At 40.7% G+C, this 16,844-nt stretch overlaps 1 pseudogene; it reads right to left on the bottom strand.

The window, feature by feature from the left end:
• Positions 1-6,441: 6,441 nt before the first annotated feature.
• On the bottom strand, positions 6,442-12,933 carry LOC101028283 (BET1 homolog pseudogene; annotated as a pseudogene).
• Positions 12,934-16,844: the final 3,911 nt, after the last annotated feature.

Raw genomic sequence — 16,844 nt, forward strand, 5'->3', positions numbered from 1 at the left:
ACACCTGTAATCCAAGCTCTTTGGGAGGCTGAGGCAGATAAGTTGCTTGAGTCCAGGAGTTCAAGACTAGCCTGTGCAACATGGTAAAACCCTGTCACTATGAAAAGTAAAAAAATCAGCTGAGTGCGGTGGTGCATGCCTGTAGTACCAGTTACTAGGGAGGCTAAAGTGGGAGAATCACTTGAGCCCAGGAGGTAGAAGCTGCAGGGAGCCATGAGTGCACCACTGCACTCAAGCCTGGGTGACAGAGCAAGATCCTGTCTTAAAAATATATATAGCCATTGTGACTGGTGGGAGATGGTATCTCACTGTGGTTTTAATATGTATTTCTCTAATGATTAGTAATATGCATTTTTTCATATGCTTTTTAGCCATGTGTATGTCTTCTGAAAAGTATCTGTTCATGTCATTTGCCCATTTGTTGAATCAAATTCCTTGTAGACTCCAGATATTAGACTTTGTGAAACGTGTACTTTGCAATATTTTTTTTCCATTCTGAAGGTTCTCTGTTTACTCTGTTGATAGTTTGTTTTGCTGTGCAGAAGCTCTTAAGTTTAATTAGGTCCCATTTGTCAATTGTTTTTGTTGCAATTTCTTTTTGCATCTTTGTCATAAAATCTTTGCCAGGTTCTATGCCCAGAATTGTATGGCCTAGTTTATCTTCCAGTGTTTTATAGTTTTAGGTTCTACAGTTAAGTCTTCACCCATCTCGAATTGATTTTTGTATATGGTGTAAGGAAAGGGTCCAGTTTCAATCTTCTGCATATGACTAGCCAGTTATCCCAGCGCCATTTGTTAAATAGGGAATCCTTTCCCCATTGTTTGTTCTTGTCAACGTTGTCAAAGATCAGTTGACAGATCCTATCGTCATGATGTTAGCTGCTTATTTTACAGACTTGTTTGTGTGGTTGTTCTACACTGCCATTGGTCTATGTACTTCATTGTGGTTTTGTAGTGGCTGGTAATGGTCATTCCTTTCTATATTTAGTGCTTCCTTCAGGAGTTCTTAAAAGGCAGGTCTGGTGGTAACAAATTCTCTCAGGATTTGCTTGTCTAAAAAGGATCTTATTTCTCATTTACTTATGCAGATTAGTTTGGCTGGATATGAAATTCTGGGTTGAAATTTCTTTTCTTTAAGAATGTTGAATATTGGCCCTCAGTCTCTTCTGGTTTGTAGAGTTTCTGCTGAGAGGTCCACGGTTAGTTTGATGAGCTTCTCTTCGTAGGTGACCTGACCTTTAACATTTTTTCTTTTATATCAACCTCAGAGAATGTGATGATTATGTGTCTGGAATGATCTTGTGGATTATCTTCCTGGGGTTCTCTGCATTTCCTGAGTTTGAATGTTGGCCTCTCTAGCTGGATTGGGGAAATTCTTACGGATGCTATTCTGATATAATCAGTTATGATATAATTATATTATATTACAATCAGTTTTCCGAATTGATTCCATTCTCTCCTCTTTCAGAGACACCAGTAAGTCATAGATTTGGTCTCTTTACATAATCCCATATTTCTCGGAGGTTTTTTTTTTTTTCATTCCTTTCTCTTCTTTTTAATGTGTTCTTGTCTGACTGTCTTCTTTCAGTAAGCTAGTCTTCAAGCTCTGAGATTCTTTTCTCTGCTTGCGTTATTCTGCTGTTAACACTTGTGATTGCATTATGAAATTCTTGTAGTGTGCTGTTTCAACTCTATCAGGTCAGTTACTTTTTTTTCTACATTGGCTATTTTGTGTGTCAGTTCCTGCATTGTCTTATCATGATTTTTAGCTTCCTTGGACTGGATATCAGTGTACTCCTATAGCCCAATTATCTTAGTTCCTATCCATATTCTGAATTCTATTTCTGTCATTTCAGCCATCTCAGCTTGGTTCAGATCCTTGCTGGACTGGTGATGCTGTCTTTGGAGAAAGGAAGACACTCTGGCTTTTTGAGTCGTCAGGTCTCTTGCACTGTTTCCTTCTCATTTTTGTGGGCTTATCTACCTTCAATCTTGGAGGTTGCTGACCTTTGGATTTTTTTCCTTTTATCCTATTTCATGACTCTGAGGGTTTGTTTGTGGTATAAGGTGGATTCAGCCAACTAGCTTTATTTCTAGAAGATTTTAGTGGGCTGGTGTTCATCTCCCAACTCCTGAATTGCATGCTCTAACTCTGAGGACTTGTATTGGGCCCTTTGTTCTCTGGCTCCTCAAGGTTAGGAATCCACTGCCCTGGCACGGTGAGGAGGTGGGGGTGGTGGTGCCAAGGTGCTCTCAGACTGCTGATTACTACACTGGGATGGGTGGCGTCAGCCAAAGCTTTTGGTGTGGGTACAGTGGGATCCATCCAAGTGGTGGCAGCTGTGGCAGAGTGCTAGCTGATACCAGGGTGCCAGGGTGCCAGCCTTCCTGCGGGCATTCACCAGTGGCAGAGGCAGCCAGCTGGGATGGGCAAGGGGCCCCTGCTAGTGATTGTGTGCATGCATAGTCATGCTGGGTTGGTGTTGGCTCAAGAGCAGGATGGTGGTGCATGCAGGTCTAGGTGTCTTCTCTGTATCCTGCAAGCAAGAGTGGTTGCTCAGCGTGAGCGAGAATCTACTGTTCTGTGCAGTATTAGCACAAGGGCGGGGTGCTGGTGGAGACATGGTTGCTTGGCTCTGTGCCTGCCAAAGCTCCATCTGCAAAGTGGTTGGGGGTGGGAAGAGGGACAGACTGCACTCCTGTGCGCTGGTGGGTCAAGGAAAGCAAAACCACCCACACAGACACATGCCAGCAAAACTATGTGGGGAGTTGCTGTGGGCCTGGGAAAGGCTGCAGTATGGAGAGGGAGAGGGTGGAATGCTGTGTGGCTGTTGGAGCCACATTGCTGGAGCTCTCCACCAGTCAGGCACAGTCCACCAGTGCAGAAGCTAAGGTGCAGGTCCCCAGGGCACCTGAGACTGCCCTGCAAGCAGGTTGTGGCTAGGGTGGGGCCCTAGAAGAAGCCAGTAGACCAAGGTGTGCTCAGGTTGGACTGGCCCCATCTGATGGGCAAGACCACCCTGCAGAGTTCAGGTCCGACAGTTCCCCTAGGGCTAATGAATCCTATGGGAGCAAGTTGAGCCTAGGGAGGTGCACATCCTTGGCCATGCTCTGCTATAGAGGCTCCTGCACCAAAGTCTCTGGGCTCCACAGACTTGCTGCCCCTATCAGTTCTCTAAGAAGCTCTCCCTGACAATTTGAGTGTCCATAGTGGTCAAGGAGTCTCTTCCTGCCAGCATTCCAGAGGGCTGTGGCAAGAGTAGGTTGTTCCTTGCCCATTCAACTCACCCATTGCCCTGGAGCCATTAGGGTCCAGGAATGAATCCTGGTATATGGTAGCCCTGTGCACGGTTCCACTTTCTCTTTCTTCAGCCCGGTTCTGTGTCTTTTCTCCATCCACTTTCAGTGCCTTCCTTCGGAAGATCTGTTAGGAGTATGCCAGTTGTCTTGGTCCCTCAGTAGGAACTGTTCCACCTGGCTGCGTCTAGTTAGCCATCTTGCTCTCCCACCATTTGTTACAATAAGCCTACACTGACCTATCATTATCATTCAAAGTTTATAGTTTACAGTAGGTTTCACTTGTGATGTTGTATGTTCTATGGGGTTTGACAAATGCATGATGATGTATCCATTATTATAGTATCATGCAGAATAGTTTCACTGTCCTAAAAATCCTTTGGGCTCTGCCTATTTCTCTCTTTCTCTCTCTACCATCCCTGGCAACCACTAATTTATTACAGTGTTCACAGTTTTACCATTTCTTATATTAGAAGTATATAGTATACAGCCTTTAAAGACTGGCTTCTTTCACTTAGTAATATGTTTTTAGGGTTCTCTCGTGTCTTTGTATGGCTGGATTGCTCATTTTTGTAATGCTGAAGAATCTTCCATTGCCTGAATTTCCATCATTTGTTTCTTTATTCACCTACTAAAGGACATCTTGTTTGCTCAAAATTTGAGAACATTGTAAGTAAATCTGCCAATAACATGTATATGCCGGGTTATATATATATATATGTATATATATATATGTATATATATATGTATATATATATATGTATGTAGGTTTTCAATTCATTTTAGTAAATACCGAGGAATATAACTTCTAGGTCATATAATTTTGTGGACTGAATGTTTTGTTCTCCCAAAATTTATATCTTGAAATCCTACCTTTCAATGTGATGGTATTAGGGGTCATGGTCTTTAGGAGGTAATTAGATCATGAGAATGGAGACTTCATGAATGGTATTAATGCTTTTATAAGAGAAGACAGGAGAACTTGCTGTAGGTCTCTGCTCCCTTCACCATGTGAGGATACAATAATACGGCTAAGAGCAAACCAGTCAATAAAGTAGATATAGTTTTCATTTCTACATAGACAGTCTTGTAATGTGTTAAAACAGTTTTATTTTTTCCTTCCCAATCTCTATACCTTTAATCATTTTTTTGTCTTATTGCACTAGCTAGAACTTCCGATATCATGTGGAAAACAAGTTGAGATGAGATACTGTTGTTCCTGATCTTAGCAGAAAAGCTTCCAGTTTCTCAATATTAGGTATGGTGGTAGCTGCAATTTAAAAAAATAGACAGTCTTTTTCGAGTAAGTTCCCTTTTATTCCTAGTTTGCTGAGTGCTTTTATTATGAATGGGCGTTAGTTTTGTTAAGTGCAGTTCTGGATCTATTGATATAATCATGTGATTTTTCTTCTTTAGGTTGAAGTGATGGGTTACATTAAATGAGTTTTGAATGTTAAATCAGCCTTGAATATTTGCATAATTTGCATACCTTGGTCATTGTGTCTAACAATTTTTTTACATTGTTGAATTATATTTGCTAATATTTCATAGAAAAATTTGCCTTTATGTTATTAGGGGCTAAACTGAGTTTCCTCTCCCAAACTTGTATGTTGGAGTTATAATCCCAAGTACCTCAAAGTGTGACCGTGTTTAAAGATGAAAACTTTAAAGAGGAAATTAAGTTAAAATGAGATTATTAGGATTTGCCTTAATCCAGTATGACTCATGTCCTCATAAGAAGAAATTAGGACAAAGCCTGAAGACCATGTGAAGACACAGGAAGAACGTGGTCATCCTGAAGCCAAGGAGATGTAGAGAGGTCATGGAAGAAACTGGCCTTGCCGTCACCTTAATCTCAGAACTGCTAGCCTCCAGATCTGTGAGAAAATACATTTCTATTGTTGAAACCATCTAGTCTGTGTTTCTTTGTTATGGTAGCTCTAGCAAAGTAAGACATATATTCATGAGAGGTATTGTTTTGTAGTTTTTTCCCCTTCAATATTTTTGTCTGGTTTTGGTAATAGAGTAATTCTAGCCTCATAGAGTGAGTTAGAAAATGTTCCCTCTGCTTCGATCTTCTGAAATATATTTTAGAGAATTGATATAATTTCTTCCTTAAATGATTGGTAGAATTTATGAATGGATCCATTTGGACATGGTGCTTTCTGTTTGAAAGGTTATTAGTTATTGATTCATCCCATGTAATAGATATAGGCCTACTGAGATGTTCTGTCTATTGTTGTGTGAGTTTGGGCAGTTTGTGTTTTCCAAGAAATTGGTGAATTTCCTCTAGGTCATCAGATTTTTTTTTTTTTAGGTCATCAAATTTGTAGATATTAGGTTGTTTGTAGTATTCCTTTGTTATTCCTTTAATGTCCATGGGATTTGTGGTGATGTCCCCTCTTTCATTTCTGATATTATAAATTGTCTGTTTTCTGTTCTAGTCTGACTAGAGGACTATTGATCTTTCCAAAGAAACATCTTTTGTTTCATTGATTTACTCTATTGACTTTACTTTTTAAAAATTTCATTGGTTTCTTCTATAAATTTTATTATTTTTGTCTTAGTCATCTTGGTTGCTATTAGGTTGGTGTAAAAATGCTATTACTTTTGCACCAACTTAATATAATGAAATACTACAAACTGGGTGTCTTAAACAACAAGCATTGACTTCTCACAGTCCTGGAGGGTGGAAGTCTGAGATTAGGGTGCCAGCATGGTTGGGTTCTAGCAAGAGCCCTCTTCTTGGTTTATGTACAGCTGTCTTCTTGCTGTGCCCTCACATGGTAGAAAGAAAGCTAGTTCTCTGGCCTCTTCTTGCAAGGGCACTAATCTCACTCATGAGGGCTCCATCCTTATGCTAATTACCTTCCAAAGCTTCCACTACCAACTATCATCACATTGGGTACTTTGGAGAAACAGAAACATGCCGTCTGTAACAATTTTCTTTTCCTTACTTTGGATTTAATTTACTTTTTTTAAAAAAATTATCTAATATGATTTATAAAACAAGCAAAATTCAGCAATTTTCAATGGAAAAGTCCATAGTATTTGAAAACCAAGAATATTTTGATGCTGATTTTTATCAAAGTGGTACTCCAAGCCATTAAGTTAGCACAAACTCCAAATTCACAATTACTTACATCACCTCAATTTAATAATCCAATAAATGACGCAAAAAAAAAAAAAAACAAATAAGAAAAATAGCATCATATAGCACAGTGGCTTTGTTTGGCTCCTTCTGGATAAACTCTTCAGTTTGGCTATAGTTTTACTTAGTAATCCAGTCATAGAATCAAATTGTGAATCCATTTCAGCTAATAATTTATTTTGGGTTTCAACTTTATGGCCTATTTGTATGGAAAGAGATTTTATAGTAGCTGCTTTGCTTCTCAGACTTTCAGTGAGTCGCTCATTTTCTTCTTCCCAGTCTCTCTGTCCACTATTAGCAATAGCCATAGTTCCCATAGTTGCCAGGAAGTACTCCTTCACCCGGGCCTGCAGGGGAAAGAGGGAAAAGGCGGGCATGGGGGCAGGGTGGAAGATCAGTAGGAAAGAACTAGTAGTTACCCAGACTGCATCTTCAGTATCAGGGTCTCGTGGAACACCAACTTCTTCCCCCAAGCGCCACGATATGAGTGGAATCTAAACCTTACTCTTCTTTTTCTAAGTTCAAACTTGGATTATCATTTTTATATTGTTCTTTGTTTCTAATACATGCACTGAATGCTATAATTTTTTCTCTAAGTAATGGTTTTGTTGCATCCCACACATTCTGGTGTTGTATTTTCATTTCACTTAGTTCAACATATTTTTTAATTGCATTTTGGGTTCTGGGGTACATGTGAAGAGCATGCAAGATTGTTGCATAGGTACACACATGGCAGTGTGATTTGCTGCCTTCCTCCCCATCACCTATAGCGGCATTTCTTCCCATGCTATCTCTCCCCAACTCTCCACCCCCCACTGTCCCTCCCCTATTTCCCCTGACAGACCCCAGTATATGATGCTCTCCTCCCTGTGTCCATGTGTTTTCTCTTTGTTCAACACCCATCTATGAATGAGAACATGTGGTGTTTGATTTTCTGTTCTTGTGTCAGTTTGCTGAGAATGATGGTTTCCAGGTTCATCCATGTCCCTACAAAGGACGTGAACTCATCGGTTTTTATGGCTGCATAGTATTCCATGGTGTATATGTGCCACATTTTCCCTGTCCAGTCTATCATTGATGGGCATTTGGGTTGGATCCAGGTCTTTGCTATTGTAAATAGTGCTGCAGTGAACATTCGTGTGCATGTGTCCTTATTGTAGAACGATTTATAATCCTTTGGATATATATCCAGTAATGGGATTGATGGGTCAATGGAATTTCTACTTCTAGGTCCTTGAGGAATCACCACACTGTCTTCTACAATGGTTGAACTAATTTACACTCCCACCAACAGTGTAAAATTGTTTCTATTTCTCTGCATCCTCTCCAGCATTTGTTGTCTCCAGATTTTTCTAATGATCACCATTCTAACTGATGTAAGATGGTATATCAATGTAGTTTTGATTTGCATTTCTCTAATGACCAGTGATGATGAGCATTTTTTCATTTGTTTGTTGGCCTCATGTATGTCTTCTTTTGAAAAGTGTCTGTTCATGTCCTTCACCCACTTTTGAATGGGTTAGTTTGGTTTTTTTCTTGTAAATCTGTTTTAATTCTTTGTAGATTCTGGTTATCAGCCCTTTCTCACATGGGTAGATTGCAAAAATTTTTTCCCATTCTGCTGGTTGCCGATTCACTCTAATGACTGTTTCTTTTGCTGTGCATAAGCTGTGGAGTTTGATTAGGTCCCATTTGTCTATTTTGGCTTTTGTTGCCAGTGCTTTTGGTGTTTTGGTCATGAAGTCCTTGCCTATGCTTATGTCCTGAATGGTTTTGCCTAGATTTTCTTCTAGGGTTTTTATGGTGTTAGGTCTGATGTTTAAGTCTTTAATCCATCTGAAGTTAATTTTAGTGTAAGGTATCAGGAAGGGGTCCAGGTTCTGCTTTCTGCACATGGCTATTCAGTTTTCCCAACATCATTTATTAAGCAGGAAATCCTTTCCCCATTGCTTGTTTTTGTCAGGTTTGTCAAAGATCAGATGGTTGTAGATGTGTGGTGTTGCCTCCAAGGCCTCTGTTCTGTTCCATTGGTCTATATCTCTGTTTTGGTACCAGTACCATGCTGTTTTGATTATTGTAGACTTGTAGTATAGTTTGAAGTCCAGTAGTGTGATGCCTCCCACTTTGTTCTTTTTTATTAGAATTGACTTGGCTATACGGGCTCTCTTTTGGTTCCATATGAAGTTTAAGGTGTTTTTTTCCAGTTCTGTGAAGAAAGTCATTGGTAGCTTGATGAGCATAGCATTGAATTTGTAAATTAGTTTGGTCAGTATGGCCATGTTCACGATCCTGATTCTTCCTAACCATGAACATGGGATGTTTCTCCATCTGTTTGTGTCCTCTCTTATTTCATTGAGCAGTGGCTTGTAGTTCTCCTTGAAGAGGTTCTTTACATTCCTTGTTAGCTGTATTTCTAGGTATTTTATTCTCTTTGTAGCAATCGTGAATGGCAGTTCATTCTTCATTTGGCTCTCTTTAAATCTGTTATTGGTGTATAGGAATGCTTGTGATTTTTGCACATTGATTTTGTATCCTGAGACTTTGCTGAAGTTGCTTATCAGTTTCAGAAGATTTGGGGCTGAGATGATGGGGTCTTCTAAATATACAATCATGTCGTCTGCAAATAGAGACAATTTGACTTCCCTCTTTCCTATTTGAATACACTTTATTTCTCTTTCTTGCCTGATTGCTCTGGCTAGAACTTCCAATACTATATTGAATAGGAGTGATGAGAGAGGGCATCCTTGTCTAGTACCAGATTTCAAAGGGAATGCTTCCAGTTTTTGCCCATTCAGTATGATATGGGCTGTTGGTTTGTCATAAATAGCTTTTATTATTTTGAGATACATTCCGTCAATACCTAGATTATTCAGGGTTTTAGCATAAAGGGCTGTTGAATTTTGTCAAAGGCCTTCTCTGCATCAATTGAGATAATCATGTGTTTTTTGTCTTTGGTTCTGTTTATGTGGTGAATTACGTTTATAGACTTGCATATGTCGAACCAGCCTTGCATCCCTGGGATGAAGCCTACTTGATCATGGTGGATAAGCCTTTTGATGTGCTGTTGCAATCGGCTTGCCAGTATTTTATTGAAGATTTTTGCATCTATGTTCATCATGGATATTGGCCTGAAGTTTTCTTTTCTTGCTGAGTCTCTGCCGGGTTTTGGTATCAGGATGATGTTGGTCTCATAAAATGATTTGGGAAGGATTCCCTCTTTTTGGATTGCTTGAAATAGTTTCAGAAGGAATGGTACCAGCTCCTCTTTGTATGTCTGGTAGAATTCGGCTGTGACCCTGTCTCGACCTGGGCTTTTTTGGCGTGGTAGGCTCTTAATTGCTGTCTCAACTTTAGGTCTTGTTGTGCGTCTGTTCTGGGTATCAACTTCTTCCTGGTTTAGGCTTGGGAAGATGCAAGTGTCCAGGAATTTATCCATTTCTTCCAGGTTTACTAGTTTATGTGCATGGAGTTGTTTGTAATAATCTCTGATGATGGTTTGTATTTCTGTGGAATCTGTGGTGATGTCCTCTTTTTATCATTTTTTATTGCATCTATTTTATTATTCTCTTTTCTTTTGTATTAATCTGGCTAGTGGTCTGTCTATTTTGTTGATCTTTTTGAAAAACCATCTCCTGGATTTATTGATTTTTTGAAGCGTTTTTTCTGTCTCTATCTCCTTCATTTCTGCTCTGATCTTAATTGTTTCTTGTCTTCTGCTAGGTTTTGAGTTTTTTTTATCTTGCTCCTCTAGCTCTTTCAATTTTGACGATAAGATGTCAATTTTAGATCTTTCTTTGCTTCTTATATGGGCATTTATTGCTATATATTTTCCTCTAGACACTGCTTTAAATGTGTCCCAGAAATTCTGGTACGTTGTGTCTTCGTTCTTGTTGGTTTCGAAGAACATCTTTATTTCTGCCTACATTTCATTGTTTATCCAGTCAACATTCAAGAGCCAGTTGTTCAGTTTCCATGAAGCTGTGAGGTTCTGAGTTAGTTTCTGAATTCTGAGTTCTAACTTGATTGCACTGTGGTCTGAGAGACTGTTTGTTATGGTTTCCATTCTTTTGCATTTGCTGAGGAGTGATTTACTTCCAATTATGTGGTCAGTTTTAGAGTAGGTATGATGTGGTGCTGAGAAGAATGTATATTCTGTGGATTTGGGTTGGAGAGTTCTGTAAATGTCTCTTAGGTTTGCTTGGTCCAGGCTTGAGTTCAAGTCCTGGATATCCTCGTTAGTTTTGTGTGTGGTTGATCTGTCTAATATTGACAATGGGGTGTTCAAGTCTCCCACTATTATTATGTGGGAGTCTAAGTCTCTTTGTAAGTCATTAAGAACTTGCTTTATGTATCTGTGTGCTTCTTTATAGGGTTCATATATATTTAGGATTGTTAGCTCTTCTTGTTCCATTGATCCTCTTACCATTATGTAATGTCCTTCTTTGTCTCTTTTGGGCTTTGTTGGTTTAAAGTCTATTTTATCAGAGATGAGAATTGCAACTCCTGCTTTGTGTGTGGGTTTTTTTTTTGTTTTTGTTTTTGTTTTTGTTTTTGTTTTTGTTTTTGTTTTTGAGACGGAGTTTCGCCCTTGTTACCCAGGCTGGAGTGCAATGGCGCGATCTCGGCTCACCGCAACCTCCGCCTCCTGGGCTCAGGCAATTCTCCTGCCTCAGCCTCCTGAGTAGCTGGGATTACAGGCATGTGCCACCATGCCCAGCTAATTTTTTGCACTTTTTAATAGAGACGGGGTTTCACCATGTTGACCAGGATGGTCTCGATCTCTTGACCTCGTGATCCACCCGCCTCGGCCTCCCAAAGTGCTGGGATTACAGGCTTGAGCCACCGCGCCCGGCTGTGTGTGGTTTTAAATGACATTGGGGTGCCCATCTCCTGTCCCTACTCCTGTGCTCCTGAACATGATTTATATTTCCCTATTTTAAGCTTCTGCAGATTTATGACACTTTAAACACCATGGTTGGAGTTACTGGAGGTTTAAAGGGATTAAGCAGGTCCGGCAGCACCTGGAGGTGTATAAGTCGTTTAAAAGATCTATCAGTATTTCCATGTTAAAATTCACTTCTCAAGGATTCTCATATCCTGGATCTGAATCTATTTTGGGCAGAGGAGTAAATTTTTAGGATGTCTCATAAATGGAGAAAAAACCCATCCCTCAATTGCTTCTTGCTTTGTTTTTCAGGCTGTGCCTCTGCTCCCTCACCTGTCTATCTTGCATGTCTAGGTAGTTCCGACTGTGGGGTTTCCCTTCTCTCTGTTCTGTCCTCTCTCAAGCAGTTGATCTCTTGGTGTTCCTCTGTGTTCACAAACTCAGCCTCTGACCCATGAGCCTAACAGCAGCCAGAGGAAACCTGAAGCTTTCTTGCCTGCCCTTGACTCCTTTCAGTCTAGGGAGGGTCCTGGTGGGTGGGAATGCCTCATGACACAGGGTGACAAATCTCTGTGTTTACACCAGAGGGAGCAATGACTCCGTGGCTGAGAGGGGCTGGCTAGAGTCTGGAGTTTCCAAATGTCCATTCAAGGCAAAGCACACACAATTCCTGGGCAGTTAAATTTAGAAGACTCTGTATTGAACGACCTTGAAAATCGGTTCAGGGCACAATATGGGCACACACACTTTGTCATACTCTACAGACACTGGTGAGAGCCAACATTCTTCTCATTGCCAATAATTATGCTCCCCAGGCTCCATGTCTTGCCTCTCACGTTTCTTCCATGTCCCAGCTCTGCTCACCCTGTTAAATCAGGGTGGATATAGGGAATGTGAACACATTTTAATATCAGCCTGAACCAGACATCACTGGGAAGGAAATTGGAGAAACCATTCCAAAGTCAAGTAAAAATAACTTTTGTGAATACATTCTCAATGGTTCAATTTATGTGACACCCTAGAAAAGAAAAATCTAGTCTATAGTGACAGAAAGCAGACTGGTAGTTGCTAGGGGCCAAGATAGGGGCAGATTGGCAGAGATGGCACAAGAAAACTTTTTGTGATGTTGCAAGTATGCTCTGCCTTGGTTGTTGTGATGGTTGCACTGGTATATAAAGTTGTAAACACTAAAATGTACAATGAAAATGGGTGTGAACTATACCTTGACTTTTAAATGCCTCTGTTGTACATCCATGCCACCCTTTACCTCCATTAGCACAGACAATAGGGAGCTGTGTGTGAATCGTAGAACACTCCCCAGTCCAGGGGTGGTTGTTCAACCAGCCTATGCTGTGTGTCCATAGAGGGCACAGATAACACAAAGCAGCAGATAAAACACCTAATTAATTATAATTGGCTCTGGACTTTTTCTGAGCATTTGCATTCCTGAGTACAACCTGACTGACAGGAGCAGGGAGAGTAGGCAGCCAAAAAAATGGGGCAGGGGAGCCCAGATTAAACAATTACTAGGAAGGAACAGCAAAGGGTGACTTACCACACAGATGATAAAGAATTGTTGACTCTGTAACGTGAACCGCATATTGCGCAAAGCAATCGGTGAGATGGAGCAGATGCGCATTAGAAATCAAACCAACCACACGGAATAGTCAAGGCTTCTGGATGACAGGAGAACCACACGGAATAGTCAAGTCTTCTGGATGACAGGAGAACCACACGGAATAGTCAAGGCTTCTGGATGACAGGAGAGCTTCATCATCTCCATCTTTTCCACATCTCTAATTAAAATGTAGATATTACTTAAGTCAGGCACACTGCTCTATTCATTCCAACATCCAAATATCCATTTTAAAGTTAGCTAGGCTCACCCAGAGGGTGGTATGAATAGATTCAGAGATGGAGCGAGGGCTTAGAACGCTGGATTTTTGTCCCTGTTTGTGTGACCTTCTGGAAAATCACTTGTTTCATTTATTTGTTCCTTTATTCCCTTATTCAATAAAATTATTAAGGACCTATTATAAACCAGGCAGTTTGCAAGACAGTGGTGATATATTGTTGTAGGCTTCATTTTCATCATTTGTAAATGCTCATTCTGGGATCCCTGGATTATATTGACCACTGTGCTAACGGTGGATAGTGATGGGATCAGGCTCTGAGACCTTCAGTGCTGTGCCTCAATGTTGAGGCTGTCTCAATATAAAAGATAAGATTCTCCAACTTCTTTTGTCTGTATCTTTTTAAAGAGTGGCTCCAGATCACTTAAAGCATCTCTGCCATAAAAATTTCGTGGAAATGAAATTAAGCATTTTAGTTTTATTTGTTGAAAAATTACCCTTTAAAAACCTCCTAAAACCATCTTAAAATTACATTCTTATTGCTTCAAGCTACAAACTCACATAGAGGTATGAACTAACATTTGATCTAGGCAGTAAACCAGGGTTTTTGTCAGGCCTTTCTTCCTGATTTGCACTGTTCCCTGGCACACCCACCCCCTCACTAAGCAAAACTTGGAAGACAACAGACACAAAATTGCTTCTCCCTTGAAATCATCCACACACTTATTTTCAAGCATTCAAGATGTACAGCCTCTTTTCAAGCATACAAGATCTGTTCCCTTCCAGGTCATCAAATCAGCTCTCAGAAAAGAGTCTGATAGAGTGAGATCCAGTTTCCACTCTGTCCATTTATAATGTGTGACCCGAGGAAAGTTCCCTAACTTCTTTGCCCCTCAGTTTCTTCATCCAGAAGTGGGTATAACAATATCTACTTTGAGTTGCTGTGCAGTTTAAATAAAATAAAACCAAATATAAAAATGCCTAGCCAAGAGTAGAAAAGCAGTGGTGGCTGTTATGAAAGCCTAGCAGAGGTGAAGGCTGGAGATGAAAGAGAAAAGTCTGCCGTAAAATAAGAAGCACCCCACTTATTCTTGGAATGAGGAACGAGGACCTACCTTCAGTCTTGGTTGAGTAGGTGACTCCTATGGAAGGACAGGATCTTCAGATTATTAACTCAGAGGTATGTATTATCTATCCATGAGGACTGGCATTCTAAAAGGGGAAATATGTCATTCATATGTCAAAAATGGGAGGGCCCAGCACCCAGCTATAGGAAGAATGAATGTGGAAGAATGATGAAGAAAAGCTCCAACCAGTTGTGGTGGCCATATCAGCAGATGCCACCATCAGATTACCCCCACATTTCCCTAGGAAAAGTTGACATCTCCTGGTCCTTTCCAAAGAAGGCACAGTCCCACCAACAGGTCAAAATTAGTATCACAAAGAGGGCTGAGAACCTGAAGATGGAGCATGCCTGCTGATCCAAAAACAAGAGACAACTGGCTCAGGCTGTGATTAAAGTTGGTTGGAATTCACAGCCAGTAGAACGATGACCACATTAACGAACTAAACTTCGGCTTACCCTCCTGTTCCAAAGTCCATCTTCCCTCAGCACGCATAGACAACTGTACTATGGAGATTTATGATATTAGCACTTGATGGTGGTGGATTTCCTTGGTTGCTGTTTAATAAGCTCAAACATGTACGATTTGAAAATGTAGTTACAGAATACAAATTTATTTTTAATTGCTAGGAACCCCAAATAAAAACCAACTACATTGTAGAGCGGGGACAACATCTATCATTTTTACTACTTTGTATCAAACATGAAGCACGGAGTTTCTTGGGTGTCTAACCATCCTGGTTTGCCTGGAACTCTCCTAGTGTTAGCAATGAAAATTTCTGTGTCTCAGGAAACTGCTCAGTCACGGATAACCCGGGATGGCTGGTCACCTGGACTTGGCACATAACAGATGGTCAATAAATTTTTGCCAACCAAGATAAATGCATTAAATAAGTAGTAGATGCGTAACTGGAATTACATGGCAATAAGCTATATTATCTACTTTGGATATGAATCAGCCTCTAATAGACACCAGTTGGAAGTTGAGTTTGGTGAAAACAGCATACTAGTTTGATGATATATAGACTAGTTTTGGACTTTCTATACCTTCTCATTTCTGTTCCTCCTTTTGGCCTTAGTGTGTATATCTGGGCAATTAGTCAGCAGCAGGACCACACAGTTTCATACCGCCAAAACATAGTCAAACATGACTAGGATTTCTCAAGTTTATTTTCCTAATTATTAACTTTCCCATCCCACCTACATAGAAGCTGGGTGTTTTAATATGATCCATAACATACACTTGGTAAGGAAGGAATATTTGTGCAATCAAAGAAATTCAAGAATCCTTCACTGAGTGACTGCTCTGGGCACTGTGCTGGGTGTTGCAGGGCTTCAAAATGAGTGAAAAACGAACCTTGCCCTTAGCAGCTCTCGGTCAAGGGAGAGGATGTATGAATAAACAGACATGAATATTTATGACATGAAGCAGATGGGTATACCATTCTAATGACTTTAATTGTGCCCTGTATGACTATGGGAAAGAGGGAAATTGATTTTGAGGCATTGTGGAACGTCCACTTGACGGAGATGGGATTTAGGGTGTGCTTTGAAGGAAGTACAGGACTTCAAAAGTTGGCTGTTGGGTGGGGAGAATTTCCTTCCAGGTAGAAGGGAGAAAATAAGGGCATGGGAGTTAGTTGTATTAGGCCACTCACTATGTAAACCTGACTACAGGGACTTAGCTAAAAAGAGACATACATACAAGAAGCCCAAGGCTAATGCAGGATATTAAGGAGCCATTGATGCCCTGGGCTTCTTTTCTCTTTCTGCTCCACCATCCTTAGCTTGTGGCTTTGTTGATCTGTGTTCCCAAGTGGTTGTTCCACCTGAAACCTCATTTCTGCACAAGGCAGAAAAAAGGAGAAAGTAAAAAGGGTAGGAAAGAAAGGAAGGACTGGTGGGAGAAGGCGGAGCCTGTATGAGGAGGGCAAAAATTTTCCCCAAATCCCTAGCAGACTTTTTCTTCAGTCATATCTCATGATAAGAAACAGGTTACATGGCCACCCCTAGCTGCAGAGGATTCTGGGCAGGTGAGAATCATAGCCGGACATACTGCCCTCCTGAATATTATTGTAGTTCTGTTAGTAGCAAGCAGGTAAGAATAGATTTGAAGTAGGTACCCAGCAGAATTTGTGCCTGTGAGCAGAAGCCTAGAGATGAAGACGGGGCAGGGATTACTGGATAAATACGAGAACGAAGAGCAGAATCTTGTGCCTGGAATGGAGCAGGGGTGTGTGTGTGTGTGCGCGCGCGCGCGTGTGTGTGTGCACGTGTGTGTTGAGGAGAGGACAGGACAAAATGGCATGGGATGGATTTATAGGTGCGGGGAGAAGTCATCTGAAGAAAATAGTGGAAAAACATGTGCCAAATGCTAGAGATATGTGGCTTTAACCTGTCTTTTGAATTTCTCTGCAAAAGCTTCTGATCAGCCTGTTTCATGTTTGATGGGATGGTGTTCATCCTTTACTCCCATCCTCTTCCCTCCTCAGTTTCATGTTATCAAGAACCTTGGGTAGGCTGGGTGTGGTGGCT

This window comes from Saimiri boliviensis, chromosome 8 (genome assembly GCF_048565385.1).
Source record: "Saimiri boliviensis isolate mSaiBol1 chromosome 8, mSaiBol1.pri, whole genome shotgun sequence".
Lineage (NCBI taxonomy): Eukaryota > Metazoa > Chordata > Mammalia > Primates > Cebidae > Saimiri > Saimiri boliviensis.